Raw genomic sequence first — 11,386 nt, 5'->3', positions numbered from 1 at the left:
CCCCCTCCAGGTGTCACCCATCTTCCCCATTATCCCCTGTCTGTCTGTGCGAGATCGTTTTGTTCGTTCATACCTACCAGTGGTTTCCCTTGCTCCTGTCTTTCCTATAGTCCCTGTTTTCTAGTTTCCCGGTTTTGACTTTCCTGCCTGCCCTGACCCTGAGCCTGCCTGCCATCCTGTACCTTTTCCTCTACTCTGGATTGCCGACCTCTGCCTGACCTGACCCTGAGCCCGCCTGCTGATCCGGGGCCTTAGACCCTCTCTGGATTATTGACCCCTGCCTGCCTTGACCTGTCGGTTGCATGCCCCTGTTTAAAGATTAAACTTTAGTTTCTTCAACACTGTTTGCACCTGGGTCATATCTTAAAAAGTAATAGCATTAGCCTATCATGTTGAAACATGAGGTCATGGCGGCAGATGAATTGCATAAAAATGGGCATCAGAATCTCGTCATTCAAATTGCCATCAATACATTCAAATTGCCATCAATAAAATGCAATTGTATTCGTTGTCCGTAGCTTATGCCTGCCCATACCAAAACCCCACAGCAAGCAGTGGGCACTCTGTTCACAACATTGAAATCAGCAAACCGCTCGCCCACACGACACTATACATGTGGTCTGCGATGGTGAGGCTGGTTGGTGCCAAATTCTCTAAAATAACATTGGAGGCGGTTTATGGTAGAGAAATGTACATTAAATTCTCTGGCAACAGCTCTGGTGGAAATTCTTGCAGTCAGCATGCCAATTGCATGCTCCCTCAAAATATGAGACATCTGTGGCATTGTGTTGTGTGACAAAACTCCACATTTAAGAGGGGCCTTTTATTGTCCCCAGCACAAGGTGCACCTCTGTAATGCATGCTGTTTAATCAGCTTCTTGAAATGCCACACCGGTCAGGTGGATGGATTATCTTGGCAAAGAAGAAATGCTCATGAACAGGGAAGTTTTTTAATTTATTTTTTATTTCACCTTTATTTAACCAGGTAGGCTAGTTGAGAACAAGTTCTCATTTACAATTGTGACCTGGCCAAGATAAAGCAAAGCAGTGTGACACAGACAACCACACAGAGTTACACATGGAATAACATAGAATAAACAATAAACAAGCCAATAACACAATAAACAAGTCAATGACACAGTAGAAAAAAAGAAAGTCTATATACAGTGCGTGCAAAATGCATGGTAGGCACTGGTAGGCAATAAACAGGCCATAGGAGCGAAGAATTACAATTTAGCAGATTAACACTGGAGTGATAAATGAGCAGATGATGATGTGCAAGTAGAGATACTGGTGTGCAAAAGAGCAGAAAAGTAAATAAAAACAGTATGGGGATGAGGTAGGTAGATTGGGTGGGCTATTTACAGATGGACTATATACATCTGCAGCGATCAGTTAGCTGCTCAGATAGCTGATGTTTAAAGTTGGTGAGGGAAATATAAGTCTCCAGCTTCAGCGATTTTTGCAATTCGTTCCAGTCACTGGCAGCAGAGAACTGGAAGGAAAGGCGGCCAAATGAGGTGTTGGCTTTGGGGATGATCAGTGAGATATACCTGCTGGAACGTGTACTACGGGTGGGTGTTGTTATCGTGACCAGTGAACTGAGATAAGGCGGAGCTTTACCTAGCATATCAAATCAAATCAAATGTATTTATATAGCCCTTCTTACATCAGCTGATATCTCAAAGTGCTGTACAGAAACCCAGCCTAAAACCCCAAACAGCAAGCAATGCAGGTGTAGAAGCACGGTGGCTAGAAAAAACTCCCTAGAAAGGCCAAAACCTAGGAAGAAACCTAGAGAGGAACCAGGCTATGAGGGGTGGCCAGTTCTCTTCTGGCTGTGCCGGGTGGAGATTATAACAGAACATGGCCAAGATGTTCAAATGTTCATAAATGACCAGCATGGTCAAATAATAATAATCACAGTAGTTGTTGAGGGTGCAACAAGTCAGCACCTCAGGAGTAAATGTCAGTTGGCTTTTCATAGCCGATCATTAAGAGTATCTCTACCGCTCCTGCTGTCTCTAGAGAGTTGAAAACAGCAGGTCTGGGACAGGTAGCACGTCCGGTGAACAGGTCAGTGTTCCATAGCCGCAGGCAGAACAATTGAAACTGGAGCAGCAGCACGGCCAGGTGGACTGGGGACAGCAAGGAGTCATCATGCCAGGTAGTCCTGAGGCATGGTCCTAGGGCTCAGGTCCTCCGAGAGAGAGAAAGAAAGAGAGAATTAGAGAGAGCATACTTAAATTCACACAGGACACCGGATAAGACAGGAGAAGTACTCCAGATATAACAGACTGACCCTAGCCCCCCGACACATAAACTACTGCAGCACAAATACTGGAGGCTGAGACAGGAGGGGTCAGGAGACACTGTGGACCCATCCGATGATACCCCCGGACAGGGCCAAACAGGCAGGATATAACCCCACCCACTTTGCCAAAGCACAGCCCCCACACCACTAGAGGGATATCTTCAACCACCAACTTACCATCCTGAGACAAGGCCGAGTATAGCCCATGAAGATCTCCGCCACGGCACAACCCAAGGGGGGCGCCAACCCAGACAGGAAGATCACGTCAGTGACTCAACCCACTCAAGTGACGCACCCCTCCTAGGGACGGCATGGAAGAGCACCAGTAAGCCAGTGACCCAGCATAGACTTATAGATGACTTGGAGCCAGTGGGTCTGGCGACGAATATGTAGCGAGGGCCAGCCGACTAGAGCATACAGGTCGCAGTGGTGGGTGGTATAAGGTGATTTGGTAACAAAACGGATGGCACTGTGATAGACTGCATCCAGTTTGCTGAGTAGAGTATTGGAAGCTATTTTGTAGATGACATCGCCGAAGTCGAGGATCGGTAGGATAGTCAGTTTTACTCGGGTAAGTTTTGCGGCATGAGTGAAGGAGGCTTTGTTGCGAAATAGAAAGCCGATTCTAGATTTGATTTTGGATTGGAGATGTTTAATATGAGTCTGGAAGGAGAGTTTACAATCTAGCCAGACACCTAGGTATTTATAGTTGTCCACATATTCTAGGTCAGAACCGTCCAGGTTGGTGATGCTAGTCGAGCGGGCGGGTGTGGGCAGCGAACGGTTGAAAAGCATGTAAAAAAGTTTTGCTAGCGTTTAAGAGCAGTTGGAGGCCACGGAAGGAGTGTTGTATGGCATTGAAGCTCGTTTGGAGGTTAGTTAGCACAGTGTCCAAGGAAGGGCCAGAAGTATACAGAATGGTGTCGTCTGCGTAGAGGTGGATCAGGGAATCACCCGCAGCAAGAGCAACATCATTGATATATACAGAGAAAAGAGTCGGCCCGAGAATTGAACCCTGAGGTACCCCCATAGAGACTGCCAGAGGTCCGGACAACAGGCCCTCCGATTTGACACACTGAACTCTGTCTGCAAAGTAGTTGGTGAACCAGGCGAGGCAGTCATTAGAGAAACCAAGGCTATTGAGTCTGCCGATAAGAATACGGTGATTGACAGAGTCGAAAGCCTTGGCCAGGTCGATGAAGACGGCTGCACAGTACTGTCTTTTATCGATGTCGGTTATGATATCGTTTAGTACCTTAAGCGTGGCTGAGGTGCACCCGTGACCGGCTCGGAAACCGAATTGCACAGCAGAGAAGGTACGGTGGGATTCGAAATGGTCAGTGATCTGTTTATTAACTTCTTACGGCTGAAATCCCGTTAACGGGATTGATTTGACAACAGCCAGTGAAAGTGCAGGGCGCCAAATTCAAACAACAGAAATCTCATAATTAAAATTCCTCAAACATACAAGTATTATACACCATTTTAAAGATAAACTTGTTGTTAATCCCACAACAGTGTCCGATTTAATAAAGGCTTTACGACGAAAGCATACCATTATGTTAGGTCAGTGCCTCGTCACAAAAAACACAGCCATTTTTCCAGCTAAAGAGAGGAGTCACAAAAAGCAGAAATAGAGATAAAATTAATCACTAACCTTTGATGATCTTCATGACATGGTACTCATAGGACTTCATGTTACACAATACATGTATGTTTTGTTCGATAAAGTTCATATTTATATCCAAAAATCTCAGTTTATATTGGCGCGTTATGTTCAGTAATGTTTTGCTTCCAAAACATCTGGTGATTTTGCAGAGCCACAACAATTTACAGAAATACTCATCATAAATGTTGATGAAAATACAAGTGTTATGCATGGAATTAAAGATATACTTCTCCTTAATGCAACCGCTGTGTCAGATTTCAAAAAAGCTTTACAGCGAAAGCACACCATGGAATAATCTGAGTACAGCGCTCAGCCATCAAAACAAGCCATACAGATACCCGCCATGTTGTGGAGTCAACAGAATTCAGAAATAGCATTATAAATATGCACTTACCTTTGATGATCTTCATCGGAATGCACTCCCAGGAATCCCAGTTCCACAATAAATGTTTGTTTTGTTCGATAAAATCCATCATTTATGTCCAAATACCTCCTTTTTGTTCACGTGTTTAGTTCACAAATCCAAATTCACAAGGCGCAGGCACTTAGTCCAGACGAAAAGTCAAAACAGTTCCATTACAGTTCGTAGAAACATGTCAAATGATGTATAGAAACAATCTTTAGGATGTTTTTATCATAAATCGTCAATAATATTCCAACCGGACAATTCCTTCTGTCTTTAGAAATGAAAGGGAACGCAGCTCGCTCTCACGGCTGCGCACGTGACTTAGCTCATGGCATTCTGCCAGACCCCTTAGTCAAACAGCTCTTATTCGCTCCCCCTTCACAGTAGAAGCCTGAAACAAGGTTCTAAAGACTGTTGACATCTAGTGGAAGCCTTAGGAAGTGCAATCGGACCAAATTTACACTGTATCTTGGATAGGCAATTACTTGAAAACGGTATGTTCACCGATTTCCTTGTTGGATTTCCGATTTCCTTGTTCACATACTTCCTTGTTGGATTTTCTCTCAGGTTTTTGCCTGCCATATGAGTTCTGTTATACTCACAGACATCATTCAAACAGTTTTAGAAACTTCAGAGTGTTTTCTATCCAAATCTAATAATAATATGCATATCTTCGCTTCCGGGCCTGAGTAGCAGGCAGTTTACTCTGGGCACCTTATTCATCCAAGCTACTCAATACTGCCCCGCAGCCATAAGAAGTTAACTTGGCTTTCGAAGACTTTAGAGAGGCAGGGCAGGATAGATATAGGTCTATAGCAGTTTGGGTCTAGAGTGTCACCCCCTTTGAAGAGGGGGATGACCGCGGCAGCTTTCCAATCTTTAGGGATCTCGGACGATACGAAAGAGACGGTTGAACAGGCTGGTAATAGGGGTTGCAACAATGGCGGCGGATAATTTTAGAAAGAGAGGGTCCAGATTGTCTAAACCAGCTGATTTGTACGGGTCCAGGTTTTGCGGCTCTTTCAGAACATCTGCTATCTGGATTTGGGTGAAGGAGAAGCTGGGGAGGCTCAGGCGAGAAGCTGCGGGGGGGGGGGGGGGGGGGGGGGGGGGGGGGGGGCTGTTGGCCGGGGTTGGAGTAGCCAGGAGGAGGGCATGGCCAGTCATAGGGAAAGGCTTATTGAAATGTTCAATTATCATGGATTTATCGGTGGTGACCGTGTTACCTAACCTCAGTGCAGTGGGCAGCTGGGAGGAGGTGCTCTTGTTCTCCATGGACTTTACAGTGTCACAAAACTTTTTGGAGTTAGAGCTACAGGATGCAAATTTCTGCTTGAAAAAGCTAGCCTTTGCTTTCCTGACTGACTGCGTAAGTAAACACATTTGTGCCCAAAATTTGAGAGAAATAAGCTTTTTGTGTGTATGTAATATTTCTGGGATCTTTTACAGTGCATTCGGAAAGTATTCAGAGTCCCCTCCCTTTTTCCAAATTTTCTTACATTACAGCCTTTTTCTAAAATTAATTAAATATATTTTTTCTCATCAATCTACACAGAATACCCCATAATGAAAAAGCGAAAACAGGTTTTGAACAATTTTTGCAAATGTATTACAAATAAAAAACTTAAATACCTTATTTACATAAGTATTCATACCTTTTGCTATGAGACTCAAAATTGAGCTCAGGTTAATACTGTTTCCATTGATCATCCTTGAGATGTTTCTACAACTTGATTGGAGTCCACCTGCGGTAAATTCAATTGGGTAGACATGATTTGGAAGGGCACACACATGTCTGTATAAGGTCCCACAATTGACAATGCATGTCAGAGCAAAAACCAGGCCATGAGGTTAAAATTATTGTCCTAGAGCTCGGAGACAGGATTGTGTTGAGGCACAGATATGGGGAAGGGTACCAAAACATTTCTGCAGCATTGAAGGTCCCCAAGAACACAGTGGCCTCCATCATTCTTAAATGGAAGACGTTTGCAACCATCAAGACTCTTCCTAGAGCTGGCTGCCAAGTCAAACTGAGCAATCGGGGGAGAAGGGCCTTGGCAGGAAGGTGAACAAGAATCTGATGGTCACTCTAACAGAGCACCAGTGTTCCTCTGTGGAGATGGGAGAACCTTCCAGAAGGACAACCATCTCTGCAGCACTCCACCAATCAGGCCTTTATGGTAGAGTTGCCAGACGGAAGCCACTCCTCAGTAAAAGGCACATGACAGCCAGCTTGGAGTTTGCCAAAAGGCACCTAAAGGACTCTGACCATGAGAAACAAGATTATCTGGCCTGAATGCTTGGCCTGAATGAAAGCGTTACGTCTGGAGGAAACCTGGCACCATCCCTGCGGTGAAGCATGGTGGTGGAAGCATCATGCTGTGGAGATGTTTTTCAGCAGCAGGGACTGGCAGACTAATCAGGATCGAGGCTAAAGTGAACGGAGCAAAGTACAGAGATATCCTTTATGAAAACCTGCTCCAGAGCACTCAGGACCTCAGACTGGGGTCAAGGTTCACCTTTGAACATGACAATGACCCTAAGCACACAGCCAAGACAATGCAGGAGTGGCTTCGGGACAAGTCTCTGAATGTCCTTGAGTGGCCCAGCCAGAGACCTGAAAATAGATGTGCATTGACACCCCATCCAACCTGACAGAGCTTGAGAGGATCTGCAGAGAAGAGTGGGAGAAACTCTCCAAATAAAGGTGTGCCAAGCTTGTAGCGTCATACCCAAGAAGACTCAAGGCTGTAATTGCTGCCAAAGGTGCTTCAACAAAGTACAGAGTAAAGGGTCTGAATACTTATGTAAATGTGATATTTCAGTTTTTTGGGGTTTAATACAATTGCAGAAATGACGAAAATATGTTTTTGCTTTGTCATTATGGGGTATTGTGTGTAGATTGATGAGGGGAAAAAACTCTTTTAATCCATTTTAGAATAAGGCTGTAACGTAACAAAATGTGGAAAAAGTCAAGGTGTCTGAATACTTTCCGAATGCACTGTATTTCAGTTCATGAAACATGGGACCAACACTTTACATGTTCTGTTTATATTTTTGTTCAGTGTACATACGATAATACATACTTACATGCCCACACACAGTACATGCAGCTCAGACACACACACTTACTTAGGGTAGGGGAATTATAGTAAGAGCAAGAGCTCACTGGTTACCTTTGAACCTTCACATCCATAAGTTCCAGGTGGACCCATCGGACCATGACCCTGAATGATGATTAAACATTTAAACAACGGCATAATCATCTGGCATTGTAAAATTAACCTCATGAAAATACTGTGATTTTCATCATGTGAAATTCTGAGGACTACACTTTATTATAGATCAAAAAGCTGAGGCAAAAGGCTTCTTTTATCACACAAAATGATATAGGGAGAAAGACAAATTGAAAGATAAACAGAAAACACTGGAGAATAAAATGGTGAGAATGTGAGAATAATTTGAAATCACATGACAATACAGTTGCAGCTATTTCCTCATTGGCCTGTCAGTTCTTCTAAAGTGGTTATGTATAGTTGGGCGTAAGCCTCATTGCGTAAGTCAGATATGGCATTATGGAGCAGCACATAAACAATTTAACTTTAATGAGACTGAACATGAAAAGGGTGAGAGAAGAAAATATAGCATTTTACATGGTTCTCAAAACACTTTAAGGTTTTAAGTTACTCTTTCACAGAATGGATCTCAGCAGGCAAGGCAAGGTCATGATGACACAGAGGATGAGCCAACCAAGTCATTGATGGCGACTACTTTGCCTTCTACTTGATTATTGTCTAAAATGATAAATTGCAAGTTTTATCAATGTATTATTACCTGAGGTCCAGCAGGCCCCATCTGCCCAAGGAGGCCTCGGATTCCCCATTAAGGTGATGAAAAAACTGAGATATCCCACTCAGGACACATATGAAAAAACAAAGGCAAATATCTACTGTATATCAATAAACATGTGTCATTTCTACAGCGCTATTTAAGCACAGCTGAGAGGTTCCTACTGCTCTTGAAATATCCTGGAAACTGGAAAGAAACGACCAGTATCATGATGTTGTACACATGAAATAAGAGGCCCACTTTATATTTACCTCTAAAAATAATCAAACATGTTTTATTGTTGAAGCCAAAAGCACAGAGATTGTTGGAGCCAAAGCACAAAGAGAGAATCTGGCTGCACATTTTAATTCATGGGCAATAAAGATAAAAAACCTAGGTGTTATTTTAGATTCTGAACACAATTTCGAATCACACATTAGGAATGTGACCTAAATAGCTTTTTACCACGAGGAACATTGCTATGGTGCGGCCGTTTCTCTCTCAGGCTGATACAGAGAGACTCATCCATGCTTTTATTGCAAGCAGGCTTGACTCCTGTAATGCTCTCCTGTCTGGTCTACCCAAGAAAGCCTTTGGTCAACTGCAAAACATACAGAATGCTGCAGCATGGGTACTGACCAAGACCAGACTGAGAGCACACATTACACCGGTTTTAAAGGTCTCTGCACTGGTGAGTTTTATAATTACTTTTAAGCTTCATCTATTGGTTTTTAAATTAATCCATGATTGTGCAGCCCAATACATGTCAGACATGCTTTTAAGTTATGTACCCAGTAGGTCCCTCAGGTCCTCTGGCACTGGCCTTTAAACTATCCCAAAGCCAAACATAAAACTGTTAGTTCCACTTCTCATGACACATTGCAAGCTTTTATGTCACAGCTGTAGGATGGCCTGGCTGACAGGCTCATTAGGACTTTAATTCATTTTACTAACCAGTTTGATTGAATTGATTTCCCCATAAACTGGACCATTGTAATTATGGGCAGAGTGACACAGCAGAATACCTGAAGAGCACTGGCAGCCAGACCTAAGTTAAAATAAATCAAATCAAATTTTATTGGTCACATACACATATTTAGCAGATATTATTGCGGTTGTAGCGAAATGCTTGTGTTCCTAGCTCCAACACTGCAGTAGTATCTAACAATTCACAACAATACACACAAATCTAAAAGTAAAAGAATGGTAAATAAATATATACTGTACATTTTTGGGGAGATCGCACCACCCTCTGGAGAGCCCTGCGGTTGTGGACGGTGCAGTTGCCGTACCAGGTGGTGATACATCCTGACAGGATGTTCTCAATTGTGCATCTTTAAAAGTTTGTGAGGGTCTTTCTTCCGCCCCCTGAGGTTGAAGAGGCGCCGTTAGTGTTAGTGTTTGTATTTGTTTTCTTTCAAATCCTTTGATTGAGCTTCATTGGAGAATGGCTGAGGGCATGTGAGGGCACTGTCTACATTACCTACATGTTGAGCCACAGGGTTTTAAGTTGTGCCAGACCCAAACCACAGATTCATCGCAATGTTTTTTTTGGTCAAATTTTATGGTATAATTTTTAGCAAAATCCTCTTGTTATTTTTGGAAAACACATATTAGTTGCTGTATCCATGCTCCAACAGTCCTGCTTCATTCAAATATGTTCAATATGTTGTCTTTGATGAGCTCCCAAAAACCAAGGCCTGCATTTGTATATACAGAGATAGATAGACAAATAAATCCGTTTATATTTCAGTCTGTCTCCCCCTGGTGGCATTTTAGTGGTCTCTTTAAAGAGGTTGAAAAGAGGAAAGAACCTCCCGAGGTCTACCTCAACCATCTAACTGTGAGAACTGGAGTAGCTGCCAGCATAACGTTTATTTTATTAGCCTCTAGGTACTTTTGCACTAATCATTCATTTGATCTCATATACATCTTGTTTACTTGATGGAGAGAGACAAAAATGAATCACCCTCATCTCATTTAAGTGATGCACCCAGTACTTCCAACGACTATGAAGAGGAGACTGATGGATTACTACAACATGGTGGTTTTCTATGGTTTAGAGGAAATTAATTAAGGTTGTTAGGGATCACCGCTAAAGCTTCTTTAGTAGAAATACGGTAGTTAGTGGATGTAGGTTGCGTATGGATTATAGACAGATGCTATGAGGTCTCTTCAGCACTTGGTAAAAACATTTTTTAGTGAAAGGTTTAACCTGAAGACAAATTCTACACAGATAGGGGTGGTTATTGGTGGTCCCTCAGCCAGCTGGTTCAGATTCTGGCCTGGGGCCACACTACCACACTAAAACGGGAATGGAACAATTGTTGAACATCTGAGCTTGTGGTTGTTTGTGGGGGAAGGGTGGGGAGTGTGTGTGTGTGTGTGTGTTACTATGGGGTAATGATATTAGGGACAATATACAGTGCATTCAGAAAGTATTCAGACCCCTTGACTTTTTCCAAATGTTATTACTTTACAGCCTTCTAAATGGATTAAATAGTTGTTTCCCCTTATCAATCTACACACAAAACCCCATAATGACAAAGCAAAAATTGTTTTTTAGAAATGTTTGCAAATATATACAAAAAAATACAAATTTAATATCACATTTACCTAAGTATTCAGACCTTTTACTCAGTACTTTGTTGAAGCACCCTTGGCAGCAGTTACAGCCTCGAGTCTTCTTGGGTATGATGCTACAAGCTTGGCACACCTATATTTGGGGAGTTTTCCCCATTCTTCTCTGCAGATGCTCTCAAGCTCTGTCAGGTTGAATGGGGAGCGTCACTGCGCAGCTATTTTCAGGTCTCTCCAGAGATGTTCAATCGGGTTTAAGTCTGGGCTCTAGCTGGGCCACTCGAGGACATTCAGAGACTTGTCCCAAAGCCACTCCTGCGTTGTCTTGGCTGTGTGCTTGTTGGAAGGTGAACCTTCGCCCCAGTCTGAGCTCCAGAGCACTTTGGAGCAGGTGTTCGTCAATGATCTCTCTGTACTGTGGTCCGTTCATCTTTCACTCGATCCTGACTAGTCTTCCAGTCTCTGTCGTTGAAGAACATCCCTACAGCATGATGCTGCCACAACTATGCTTCACTGCAGGGATGGTTCCAGGTTTCCTCCAGACGTGACGCTTGGCATTCAGGCCAAATAGTTCAATCTGGAAACAATT

The sequence above is a fragment of the Salvelinus fontinalis genome, chromosome 26, assembly GCF_029448725.1.
Source record: "Salvelinus fontinalis isolate EN_2023a chromosome 26, ASM2944872v1, whole genome shotgun sequence".
NCBI lineage: Eukaryota > Metazoa > Chordata > Actinopteri > Salmoniformes > Salmonidae > Salvelinus > Salvelinus fontinalis.
This window is presented reverse-complemented; position numbering follows the sequence as displayed.